General features: G+C 39.8%; 1 pseudogene; it reads left to right on the top strand.

The window, feature by feature from the left end:
- The window catches only part of LOC148096286 (uncharacterized), a 114,471-nt pseudogene that overhangs the window by 37,830 nt on the left and 62,050 nt on the right, over window positions 1-14,591 (top strand).

The following is a 14,591-nucleotide window of genomic DNA, read 5'->3' as shown; positions in this document are numbered from 1 at the left end:
AAAATTGCCTGCTAGCAACGTCTCGCTCACCGGTAGGCTAAGTAATTTTTAGCCAATTACAAGCTGAATCTGGTAGTTGGGGTTGTTAGCTTGTAGATACCATCATTAAGAAGCGACACGACTGATGTGTCTATGCGAGCTAATTTGCGATGTGCACCGGTGGCCCGGCCATTGATTTTTAATGCACCTTCTCAGATTAACTCACCGTGTGTCGTGCCATCAGTTAACCCAGACTTTCCCAAAGTGTGGGGCCTGCCCCCTAGGGGGAGCGCAGAGCCATTGCAGGGGGGGCGCAGCACGAAAAGGGGGGAAAAAAACAAAACACTTGGACACTACTGCTAGCACGGGGCGCCCACAGAAACGCAAAGCAAGAGATGAAGCATCGCTGAATATGTTTCCAAACCAACTTCATTCTGAGCCAAACACTAGAAAATATGGTGAAGCAAATCTTCCCTTTGGTTTCACCTGCACAAGTGCCAAGGTAGGTCTCCCTGCAGGATTGGTTTTCCCTGCATCGGGAGCAGCGCTGGGCTGTTTAAATCACGGACAAACAGTATCCCACAGTTGTTTATGTTTTTAAACCCATTTTGCACAGAGAGGCATTTTTTGAAAAATTTATTGATAGCAATGTTGAATATTATTACACATGAAAAAAAAAACTACACGTAAAATAATCACACTGTGACGCCCCTGCCTTTGTAAATGGAGGGACAGTAACTGCGTGTGTATGTAAGCCTGTAAAACCTGCAGACAGTCAGATTAACAGTATTTTGTCTCTATCTGCCATTCTGCAATTTATCTCATGTAAAAAATAACGTGCGCACAGCGTGACGTGAAAAAGGCACATACCTTTGAAGTTGTGTGACAAACTCTGTATTCCTGGTCCACACGTAAACGCAAAAAAAGGGAGTTTAAAAAAAGTTTTCGGTGATTCAAAAACGCCGTTTACGTGTGGACGAAACAGCTGCGTTTTCAAAAATACCCGTGTAGGTGCGGACGCAGCGTAAAAGGGTTCGTAGTTTATTTTATTAGGCTACTACCTGTAATTTATTGCAGATTACTTGTATTTGCTTAATTGTTTACTAAATGTTTGAGGTGTGAAATAAACCGCAATGGAGCAAAATATGGGTGAGTGTGGTTGGAGAATGTGTGTGTGTGTGTGTGTGCGCGCGTGCACGCGCAAGAAGGGGGGCGCAAACATTCTTCTTGTAAAACAAGGGGGGCCCAGCAAAAAAAGTTTGGGAACCACTGAGTTAACCCTTTGCGTGCCAGCTGTGGATCGAGTGCCCAGGGTTGCCGACCCCTGTAATATATCATTAAATGAAAAACCTTTCACATCATAGAATTTCTCATTCAACTTCATAAAGTTCATCTTGGCTACAGTATTTACCATTAAATCTTTACCATTTACTTTTCAGCTGATCACAAGTCCACTACAGAAGTATATTTGTGCATATGTAAGACTCTAAGAAACTGTTTTCAGTATCGCCACGAAGGCTACAAATAAATAAATAAATTTTTATTTATATAGCACCTTTCCAGACAGAATCACAAAGTGCTGCACGTAAGATTACAAGTCATAAAAAGATTTAAAAAGAGAAAATAAAACAGGCAAAAAAATTAACCAAAAGCAGTTTTCAAAAGGTAAGTTTTGAGTTGTTTTTTTAAAAACAGCTACTGAGTCCACAGTTCTTAATGTTTGGGGGAGAGAGTTCCACAGTCTCGGGGCCACAGTGGCAAAAGCTCTGTCACCCTTAGTCCTCCTCTTAGTATTTTTTAAAGCAAGTAAGCCCTGATCAGATGACCTCAAAGACCTGCTAGGGACATAGGGCTGTAGCAGATCAAAGATGTAGGCAGGTGCCAGTCCGTGCACAGCTCTGTAGGTCAAGACCAGGATCTTAAAATTGACTCTAAATTTAACAGGAAGCCAGTGTAACTGAGATAATAATGGTGTCACATGTGAGTACTTGGAGGATTTTGTCAAAAGCCTCGCTGCAGCGTTTTGCACAACCTGCAGACGATCCAGAGAACCTTTGCTTGGACACATAAACAGCGAATTACAATAATCCAAGCGTGACGAAATAAATGCATGTATAGCAATCTCCAGTTCAGAGCGAGATAAAACCAGGCTTAGCCTAGCCACATTTCTTAAATGATGAAAACAAGATCAAACCAGAGATTTCACATGCCCGTCAAAGGTGACACCTAAATTCCTGATAGAGGATTTAACATAAAGTGAGAGAGGACCAAGGGCTTTCACTATCTGCGATAGAAACCTATCAGGGGCGCATACGAGGACTTCGGTTTTCCCCTCGTTGAGTTGGAGGAAATTTGCAGCCATCCAACGTTTGATCAAATCTAAGCAATCATTCAGACGCTGAAGCTTAGATAAATCCTCGGGCATAAAAGAAACGTACAACTGAATATCATCAGCATAACAGTGATAAGAAATGTCCTCAAAAGAGCCCATTATATGCTGGAGGGGGAGAAGATAAATTAAAAACAATAAAGGCCCCAAAACTGACCCTTGAGGGACACCATAAGTAAGGGAGGTAGAGGATGACCTAAAATCGGAGACTGCCACAGAAAAGGAACGGTGATGGAGATAAGAGGAGAACTACTCTAATGCAGTTCCAGATACACCAACCCAAAAGTTGATTAAAGTGAGCACACATGGGCCAATAGACTGGAAGACATTTTTGAATAATGATGCAGGTATAATGTCAAGTGAACAGGAGGACGCTTTCACTGAATTCACTAATTTCACTAGCTCAGGTAGTGAAACCAGAGAGAAAGTATCCAAGATAATGGGCCGGGATGGGGTAGAGATTGAGATAACAGGTGCTGAGTGTGTAAAATTCATTCTCACGTTATGAATTTTTGCAAGTAGAAAAGAGAGAAAATTTTCACAGTCCTCGTTAGAAAAAATAGGGGCCACAGGCAGAGCAGGAGTAACAATGTCACTAATGGTGTTGAATAGCACCTTAGGATTGCCTCTGCTCTTTGTAACCAAGTGTGAGAAATGGGCAGCCCTCGCATCTCTGATCACATCATTAAAAGAAGCTAAAAGGTCCTTAAGATAGAGGAGGTGAACATTTAGATGAATTTTCCTCCACCTGCGCTTCGCTTTATGACAATCACGTTTTAGACAACGAATACTGTCATTTAGCCAAGGAGGAGATTTGGAGGCAGAAACACTCCTTGTCTTAACCGGACAAATTTCATCTAAAATAGAAAGGCAATAATTATTAAAAAGACTGGTTGAGAAATCAACACCATTTTGAGGAGATAGCTGTAAGTTAAAAGCATCCACAAATTTCTCTGCTGTGGAGGAGTTTAAGATGCGAGAGCTAACCATCCGTCTGACGGGGGACAAAGGCTCATTAAAAGACAAGTTAAAAACAATAACATAGTGATCAGAAATAAAAATGTCCTCAGAGCAAATAAAATCAATATTTAAACCCAAAGTAAAAACAAGGTCCAGTGTGTGACCTTTGCTGTGTGTAGGACCAGACACATGCTGAGCAAAATGAAAAGAATCCAAAATGTTCATAAAGTCTCTGGCGAATAGGTCGGAGTCATCATCAACGTGTATGTTGAAGTCCCCAACTATAAGCACTCTAGACAGCTTCATAGTAGCGGATAAGAAGTCGCTGAGCTATCCAGGTGGACGATACACCACAGCACAGTAGAAAGGATCCTTGTTACCAATTTTAAGCAGCTGCAGCTCAAACGAGCGAAAAAGTCCAGTTTTCATGGAGCGGCAGGAGAAACGGTCCTGGAAAGCCACGGCAAGCCCACCACCCCGACCAGACAACCGAGGCCGGGTAATAAAAGTATAGCCATCCGGGCAGAGTTCAATAAGTGACGAGTAGTCTACATCCCGCTGCCAGGTCTCAGTCAGGAATAAAAAATCTAGTTTTTTAGATAATATAAAATCATTCAACAAGAATGATTTATTAGACAGAGATCGAGTGTTAAAAAGCGCCATATTTAGTGAGCTAGAAGCCTCATTATTTGCAGAGGCTCGAGTTAAGGGACGTAAATACACAGGGTTCGAGCCATCACGCTCGTAGAATCCACTCACCGAGGGAAGAAAAAGGCAGCCCGCAGAAGAGTCTGGATAAACCCTCCTGAGGTGGCAAGGTCTCAAAGAGCCGGGCCCAGCGTATCCAAACTGGGCCGTGGAAAACAAGTCGCCCTCCATGGAGCTTTTCTGGACACAGGAGACAACGCACGCTCGACGTCGCTTACCAGCCAAATCACGCCGCCAGTACATCCTGAGCTTTACCTGAATACCTCCTCTTCTCCCTCTCCTTCTCCGTGGTCTAGAGGGACCACTGAAATCGCCTGACGAGGATCCAGCTAATGGAGGAGGGTGGAAAATGCCAGAGGACGACGAGACATCGTGTGGCATCATAGAGGGTCGGATGGATAGCAACGCCAGGCGATCATACACCAGGGCCGCAAATACATCATTAAAACTGAGTGAGAACAGTAGAGCAGAAAAAAACAACACAACAGTAGTAGAGCGCGACAAACTACAACCGGCAGCGGCAGAGCCAAACACAGGCGCCATCATATACTACATATATATGGAAGACACAATTAAATACACACACCACACTACACATATATCAGCCTTAAAGAGACATAAGTGATGAGTATTACTGGAAAAGATTTTCGGCCAGGTTCAAACATGAACACATTTTCTTTCTAAGCGGTCCAGTTGTCCACAGGTCCAGAATAGAAAAGCAATCCCCAAAGCAGCTCAACAGATTACTCAGCTCCATTCTACAGGTTGTTTTCTTTGTTGTTCTAGATGACGGACAATGGTTTTGCAAAGGAAGGCAGGTCTCGTAGGGCAAGGACGGTTAGCTTGACAAAAGATAAAATAATAGCTGCATTCTTGATGGCCTCACCAACCCTAACACATACAACAATCTGTCAAACCCTGTATCGGGGAAAGCTGCTATTCCTGCAAGAGTAGGCCTCTAGTGTAAAGTAGAGTAAATAAACCTGCAGCATGAAAATCCTACCCATTACATTGTACACCATATTGATGTTGTAATGATATTATCAAGCATAACTGTAGCAACGAGAGTGCACATTTGTTTGTCAATTAGATATTAATATTTATTACTTTAACTAAATAATTATTCTTTCTGTAATCATTTAAGTCCTTACATCTACTGTGTGATGAATAGCAATTTGCAAACAGAGGATAAACATGTGGATAACACTGTAAAGCTTGGGGATATATCTACTTAATCTGCCATCGCAAATCATTGAGAACATTAATAATTACATTGTGTTGTCAACCATACTTACTCTGTCCTGTTTAATGCGATGGGTGAAGCATTACACCGCCTTGGCAGAATGAATAATTCATGTTTTATCAGCACACATCCCCCTAAATGCTTATTACCATTACTTGACACTAATAAATGTACATTAGGATTGGGGATGATGGCTTGAATCACAAAATGAAGGTAGATGCTGGGAAAAATTTTGACACCTAAGTGATGGTGTGGCTGCAAAGTACTAGAATAAATTTATGTACAAGAAAACAGTGAAATTGGTAATGTTTCAAAAACACTGTCTGATTAGGCCAAATACCAAATGTTTTGGCAGGAGTTCAGATTAAAGGAATTTCTTTACATTATTTCTCGTTATATCACCTTTAATTTTATTTATTTATTTATTTTTTATGTTGATAACATGGCACAATACAATGAAACGCTGAACCAGATGCTGCTGATTGACTCACTCATTGGGAGAAAAGGCTTCTAGTGATTCCTTTTGCGCAAGTGGCAAACTAATGTATTCCATCTGTTGAGAGGGAGGTGAGTTGCATTATTGAGCCCCGGGATTATCATTGTTTATGGCGTTGCTACTCTTAATCTCCCTTTATCCAGAATCCCCACCCTGAGTATGACAAATTTATTTCTAATATGGTTAATTTGTGTTAAGACGTGTGTGTACAAAGCTTCTCGATTTGCTCCGACGCCCTTTACTTTCTTCTCAGCAGTGAAAACAACTAGGAACACTCTTCACTCATCTGCGGTTTTCCCATGCATACCAATAGGGCTGAATCGATGGCATCTTTTAATTGAAAATAGATGGAGCCGTTTATATGCAGCCTGATCTACTGAACCTTTAGCCCCGTTCCTCTTGTGCGCAGTGATTGCAGATAGATGCTCTGCTTAAAATGTTTGTGCATGTTGGTTTGAGGTATAAATCTGCCCGGCACATTTCTGAGAGTAAGGAGTGTTAATGCTACGAGAAGCGCAGGCCTTAATGTCATTAGTCAAAGACGGAATGTTTAATCATCCCTCTGCTCATTTATCGATTTGTCATTAGTCCACAAGAGTTTAAAGAAAACCTTGAATAGAATCCAGAGCGCCAGCCGACGGCATCTCTTAATCACCGATGAACGACCTTGGACTTGTTTAGTTGTATCACAGCACCACATCGCGTATTACAGATAGCTTCCCTCTGCACTTCCCTAGGACCATGCATCATTGGGAACTGCCCAAAAGACTCTGTTCATTGTGCTCCTGAAAGCACACAAGGGATTCATGAGGGCACATAAAAAAAAAAATTTAAAAAAAGGTGAGAAAATTACGAGCTCCCAATGCTGTGTGACAACCTTTGTTTTTTCTATCGTGCAAAGTAAACCTCAGTGGCTCTGTAAACACAGAGCTGGGAAATCAACATTGTCAGTTTAAGAACTCATACCTCAAAGAAACTGTTGGTGATTTGTTTTAATAATCTTATTGTAACATATGAAATCTTTGTCTTCCTGACAGTGCACAAACACCTCTTATGCAGTCCAGTGTTAAGCAAACAAATTTGGCACAGAGGTACATTTTAGGCCTGATTTAGACCTTTTGTGAAGCCTGTGATGTAACCTAACATATATGTCCTTATTCCACTTATTAACCATACCCTGACGTCCATTCCTGTAGATTCAGCAATCTCCTTCCAGGAATTTACTGACATTTATGAATTATTATATTGGTTATAATTTTTTATATTGAGGCAATGGTCGTGATTCTCTCAATGCTAAAATCAAAAACTGTGGCCAAAAAAGGAGCAGGAGATGGACAGGCTGAATCGACGGTACTGAAAAGGCCAATCAAAATAGCTGCAGGCTGGGTCGATCCGAGTACGTGCACATCACGTTACACGTAGGGTTTCAGAGGGTTTTGCAGTTACAACTTAGCTACAGCCTATATTTTCCATTGAAATGCAAGTTTTCTGTTAGACCCCTGAAAGTTCTTAATATTAGATATTATTATGTCATTATCATTATAATGTGCTTGCTACTCTATTGTTTGCAAGCAATGTGATGATGTCATAATATAGTGGGTATTATTTCAGTTTTGTTTATAGAATTTCGATGATAACTTCTTGAAATGTAAAAACATAAAATGTAAAATATGTTTAAGGTGTTAAGGTACGTAAATGCTAGAAATGGGTAATTTTAGCCTGTTGGTAGATTGTTGCTAGGCAACATAATGATATCTTAATATCTGATGTAGATAAGAATATTCAGGGCCCCCACTACATTAGCATTAAAAGCAATTTGTAATGTGTTCCGACTCTGGCCTAGGGGCCTTGTGTTTGATAGTGTTGCATTAGGAGGTGTTACGGCCCTAGCAGAGCCTCCTGTGAATTTGACCTTGTGTGGGTGTGTCCTGCCATCTCTTCTGCCTTAGGTGCCCCCCCCCTCCCTTTCTGTTGTTTTCTTTTTTTTCTCTTTTTACAGCTGATTCTAATCAGCAAATTAGAGTACTTACAGCCAGAGAAAGGTGTGCTCGACAGTCAGACGCTGTGTCCCATTTCAGGGTCTGCACGCTTGAAGTACGCATTTTAAGTGCGGTTACGTCACCGCCACGCGACGACGGCTGTCCCAATTCGAAGTGTACTTGAAATGCATACTCCAAATGCGCCGTCGATTTCCCCAAATATCAAGCGTGGTCCGGTGCACGCTTCGTGGTCCCATATATCCCACAATTCATAGCGCGGCGGTGGGTGTGGATAATTTTGCCGCAAAATACGGCAGAAGGGAGCGGCAGAAAAGTGAACTGTTAAAGTAAGTACTGAATATGACGTCACTTATTCATGTGCGAATGTTTAATAATGAAGAACATTAAAACATTGCTGTTGGCCACATGTCGGCAAAGTTATGTGACACTAGTAATGTTTGTACTTTCAGCATTAACTTGGTTTTAAAGCCTCTACTTCTAAATATACATATAGTCGACCTTAATCTTACAGAGAATCTGATGATTTTATGGATAATTAAAGTCAGTCATATATCCACAAATACAACAAGCTGAAAGTCAGTGATATATATATATATATATATATATATATATATATACATATATATATATATATATATATATATATATATATATATATATATACATATATATATATATATATATATATATATATATATATATATATCATAATAATCTGACAATACTATAATATTGGCCATATTATATTTACATTACCACAGTGAGATGACTTTAGTCTCATGAACAACATTAATTAATTATTATTTACTAGCTACTCTTAAATGACTGTTCAGTACAGAAATGAAGCCCAACAATCATGTTTTACAGTCCTGTGGTCTCAGCCTCAGATACTCAACTAATCAAAGTGATGTCATGACAAAAATGAATGACCAACAAAACAATTTTCTCCTTCATTTCTGTCAAACAAAGCTGTATGTAACGTGTCTCGCGGTTAGTATCATGGTTGCTAGGCAACCTGAACAGCGCGACGAAGCATATACCGTCCCATTTCACAAGCCTCTCACTTCCGCACTTCTCGTACTTATAGTACGCACCATATGTAGTACGCGTAGTGCGCGTACTTCAAGCGTGCAGACCCTGAAATGGGACACAGCTAGAGAGTCTTGTTGGTTTTGCAGCTACTGAGCTTTGTGTGTCTGTGTTGGCTGTTCACTCCTGCTCCGTGGAGAGGAGTGTGTTTTGGTGACCTGTCCTTTTTTGACTTACTTTTCAGTTTAGTCACCAATTTGTGGGTTTTGTTGTTTCCTTTCTTTAAAAACAGCATGTCTGGCTCTTTAAATTAGTAATACAAATTTCTTTCGTGCCTCTTTTTTCCAGCCTGGACACATTTTGTTACTTTTACCATATTTCCTGGACATTTAGGGGAACGTAACAGAGGGTTATCTAGGAAACCGGAGCCTGCAAGGTCTTCAAGAAACCAGCTGGCAGCTTCAAAGCGGTATGTGATGAGTGAATCACTTCCACCATGTACACAACTCAAGATGTGCTATATAATTTTGCTTCCTCAGCTCTTGATGGTGTAGCTGGAGTTCATAGGCGAACAAATCTTTAATATATTATATAGTAGGAGTTATGCACCAATAACACAAGCATGTGTCATCTTCATTTCATGACAATAACAGCTCATTTAAATGAAGAAAACTTAGAATATCATAATTATTTTATATAACATGTTGTCATCACATTGCCTGGCAACCACCTAACTTCAGGTTAAAATGAAGAAACAATACTACAGCATGATGAACATGTATTAGTCTTGTAAAGTGAGACACAAGTCTGAGATTTAGAATATCTTGTAAATTGAATAAACAGAGAAAAGTAACGCATCTATTAACAACAAAAAAAGGAAAAAATAGAGGATATATAAACTCCACACAGATGGCTCCCAGTCGCTTCATGCTGAGTTCAAGTGCAGGACCTGCACTTAGAGGCCATGATGGCATCCTGTTTGACATACGGCTCAGTGAAAGACCAAAAGCTGCCTATTTGTCCTACAGCCATCTGTTCTTAAAGTCTCATAATCACTCCCAAATTTCTAGGTATAACATAAGGCATTTTCATAGAAATCTGAGTCAAAAATAAAAATACTTCAATAAATGCACTCATTAATTTGTCATTGATTACATAAACATGCTGGCTTCAGATTTCCTTAGAAAAGATCTGCTAGAAAATGTTTTCCCCTTATTAACATTCTGAACTGTTTGAATGAGCTTTAATCAAAACTAGGCCTGCAGCTAATAATTATTTAAGGTTATTAATTTAGCTGCTCATTATTTTGATATTTCATACGATATTTTGTGCAACACATGCTTCTGAACCCTACCTACATAGTAATAAATGATTGACCCAAATTTTCAATTTCCTTTGGGCCTTGACTAATGACGGTAGCTCAGGGTGAGTGTTGCTACTTCAACTCTGCCACGAGTCCGCCTTATAACCGATATGTCAGGTGTGATGTAGCATTTGGGCCACATTTTGTGCACACATCATTTCCCACTGCTGTAACTGAGCCAAAAGTAGCACAGATTAGGCCTGAATATGTTTGGCAAAGACATTAGGCATACAGCAAAACGAAGGGTAGGAAAGAGGAAATGATCACTAAATAACCAAAGAATAATGTCTCCTCTTCTTCTCTAGCTACAGATTTAGAAGATTCGGGCTAATTGGTCAACACAAAAAGTAAAACAGTCTCGGACACCGCCATCATTGACGATAAACTAAATGAGAATGATCACCTTTTCAGCTTTTTCACCTAAAATATAGAAGAGGAGTTGTTTCTGAGGTCCTTATTGCACTCTGGCAATGCTGAGATCATTTTGATCACAGCGGCGGTAACATTTTTTTGCAAATATTACACCTACCCTGTACACACAAAAATCATACAATATAAAGGTCTCCTATATGAGATGCCAGGATGACTGCATGTCAGCATCAATTCTAACAGACCTCTCCCCAGATGAGTATATTTTCTTTGATTTGTGCTAACAGTGTGAATTCTGTCATGACACGTTGGATAGGATGTTTCTGTCCCTGCATTAAAGCCATATGATTGGTTCCTACTGATGTGACCAACTGTTTTGAGGGAACGCTAATAAGTGTGTTGCTTAGAAATGGTTTGGTGGCCACCATATTGGCTACACAGCTATAAGAGGAATGGACCGAAGGCCTAAGTGTAGCCAGAGAAATTGAACTCGGCTTTCCAAATATGTGATACAACACAGTTGATTTATGTTACAAGGTTTAGGGGCAATTACTTTTTCACACAGGGCCATGTAGGTTTGGATTTTTGCTTCCCCTTAGTAATAAACACCTTTATTTAGAAATGTGTGTTATCTTCGTCTAAGATTTAAATTTGTTTGATGATCTGAGACATGTAAGTGTGACAAACATACAAAAAAATAGAAAATCACTGAATAATTTAGGAGTAGTCAGGGTCTTGGAAGTGTTCACCAGAAACAGTCATGATCACCACTGTTAAGGTAGCCTCTATTTTATGAACAACATGCTCAATTTAAAACACTACCCTCTTGACAATCATACACAGAATGTTATTTAGTGAAAAAAAACTATATATTGTTCACAAGGCTTACTATTAAAGATGGGTAAATGAAGGGTGCAGGAACAACAAAGGAGAAAAATACAATTTGGAATGCTCCAAAGTAAAATAGTCCCTGATTAACCACAAAAGAGGAGGAAAATATGACTGTCAGTAGATGAAATAAAGACACAGAGAGGTAGCACTCCTACAAAGTGGAAATAGGAGGCCAGAGGACATAACAATGTATGTTTTTCTTAACATGAAAAAAGCCTTACAAATTTTCTCTTTATCCACACATAGTATGATAGTACACTAAAAGCTCGGACACATTAAATTCATAAAGTGAGAACTGCAACAATAAGCCCTTGCAGGTTTCAGAGTCAGCTGTCTAAGATACTGCAACACAGCATGTATCCCTGTCACTGCAGTGCAGAGCAGTAATTACTGTGTTTGACATTTTGTATTTCGCTGTGACTTCTGAAAGTTCCATTAATGTTTAATGGAAAATTTAGCACAGAGTTAAGCAGCATCACATCACAGTCTGTTTGAGTTTCACTGATGCGACTTTGGTTAAACTCAAAACTCCAGCAAAAAATGTACAATACAGAACACATTTATTGTTAGACCAATACATTTTGGTTTGTGGCCTATATTCATCATAAAATTGATTACAAACACAATCAACTGTTAGTGGTATTGTAAAAAAAAAAATGGGTAAAATTGGGAATGACAGCAACTCATGAAGTCATGTGGTAGGTCACATAAAATACAGAGTGGGGTCAGTGGATGCTAAAGCCACATAGTTTGCACAGGTCACCAGCTTTCTGTAGAGTCAGTCGCTACAGACCTCCAAGCTTCATGTGGCCTTCAGGTTAATTCAAAAACAGTCCATAGAGAGCTTCATGGATTGGGATTCCATGGCTGAGCATCCAAGCCTTGCATCACCAAGCATGGATGCAAAGCATGGATGCAGTGGTGTAAAGCATGCCCCCACTAGACTGGAGCAGTGGAGATGTGGTCTCTGGAGTGATGAATCACGCTTCTCCATCTGGAAATCTGATTGTCTGAGTTGCCGTTTACCAGATCAGTGCTTGTCTGAATGCATTGTGCCAAATGAAAAGCTTGGTGGAAGGGAGATTATAGCGTTGGGTAGTTTTGCAAAAGTTGTTCAAGGGTCCTTAGTTCCAGTAAAAGGAACTTTTTAGCATACCAAGACATTTTGAAGCATTCCATCCTCCTAACCTAGTGGGAACAACTTGGGGATGGCCCTTTCCTATTTCAACATGACTGCACACCAGTGCTCAAAGCAAGGTCCATAAGAACTATTGGTTATGGATAATTGAGTTTGTGCTGGCAATTCAAGTTCTTCTAGATCAGGTATCAAATTCCAGGCCTCGAGGGCCAGTGTCCTGCAGATTTTAGATGTGTCCTTGATCCAACACAGCTGATTTAAATAACTAAATGACCTCCTCAACATGTCTTGAAGTTCTCCAGAGGCCTGGTAATGCACTAATCATTTGATTCAGGTGTATTTACCCGGGGTCTCATCTAAAACCTGCAGGACACCGGCCCTAGAGGCCTGGAGTTCGACACCCCTGTTCTAGATCCAAGTCCTGACCTTTAAGCACCTTTGAGATGAATTAGAGTGGAGACTGTGAGTTAGGCCTTCTCATCACACATCAATATCTGGCCTTATAAATCAAACCTTATGGAATAATGAGGTGATGTCACTCGAGTTCATATGCATGTGAAGGCAAATGAGCAAATGCTTTTGGCAATATAGTGTATCTGACAATAGAATGTAATTTGACCATAGCACATACCTGGCATTTTAACCCTTCAGAGTTCTTTACCCATTCGTGGACTTGTAAGTAAGTCAGTTGACATTATTAAGTCAGATCCAACATGAAAGGAGAAGGTGGGTTGCAAAATGTTTTGCAGATGCACACAAAATATGGAAAAGCTAAAGTAGCTTAAATAACAATTGGATGTATAGATGGGAATTAGCTGAGACATCAGCCGATATGGGCTGGCACTGAGATCGACTAATCTTGACTTCATTCAACTTGTGATTGTGAATCCCGATTGTTTGTTTTTTTTTAGATGGTGCCATCTGTCAACTATTAGCAACACACTAACTACCATTCAGCATAGTTATAATGTGATGTCTTTAAAGTGCAAGCCATATAGTGTGCATACCATGACTGTGTTTTCAGGTTTGAATTAAAAAGTGATTTAAAAAAGTAGTGACCTAAGCACCTTTATTACTTACATACAAAGTTCCATGCATTGGATGTAATGACACGTAGTAATAATAATAATATTATCAACTACAGCATCTAACCAGTAATTTCTTTCAGGCTGCCTGCCTTATACAGAAGATGCTGTTTATTGCCTTCACTGAAAAAAAATACAGGTACCTACCTATATTATTCCTCTTGCATAAAAAGACGACATAGAGTACTTTGAAATGGCATATCAGTTGCCTGGTTATGCCTTTGTTTGCATTTGCTTCCTAAAACATGTTTTCTAATAAAAATGTGCTTTGATCAACTATACCAGCTGCAGCTTGGAAAGCCCAGCTGAGGCAGCTGGGGAAAGCAAAATAGTGGATTTGCCATCCCCGTCTCAATCCACGCCTCCTCACTCTCTTTTAGTCTCTCTAGTGGAAATAAACTGTTCTTTTTATATCAGGAAACAGCCACACAGCTGGTCTGCTGTCACACATTGACTGATTTTCCTAAGCCATATAATCATTGTGATCAATTATCATCTTGTTCCCAGATGACCACTTTTATTTGGTATGGCCTACCCCCTGTGTATTTTCAAGCCATGATGGAAGGCCACAGTCATTTCAGAATGTTGGGAATGTGACAGTTCTTCATTTTTTTTCTCTTTTCCTCTCTTGTTCAGCATTTTTATCGGAGATAATTGAGTTTTTCTTATATAACTACATATATAACTTACATTTAGTACTGCATTTGCACTATTTACATTAAGTGTTATGTGGCTTTTCATGTGTTTATATATCAGTGTAATAGGTGGTTTAACAAGCTTCCAAGGTGTCCGAGCAGCTAAAATTATTGCTACTGTTGACAAGGCAATGACAAATTATTTTCATGGGGAAAAGAAATAATGTGCAGGTAGAGAGATTGATCTGCCATATAGATACAGAAACATCAATAATTAATTCCCAGAAATCTGGACAGCGCTTCAAG

This window comes from Neolamprologus brichardi, chromosome 23, assembly GCF_056152115.1.
Source record: "Neolamprologus brichardi isolate AB-2024 chromosome 23, ASM5615211v1, whole genome shotgun sequence".
NCBI classification, from domain to species: domain Eukaryota; kingdom Metazoa; phylum Chordata; class Actinopteri; order Cichliformes; family Cichlidae; genus Neolamprologus; species Neolamprologus brichardi.
The sequence above is the reverse complement of the archived record's forward strand: the minus strand, read 5'-3'. Positions and strand labels throughout refer to the sequence as shown.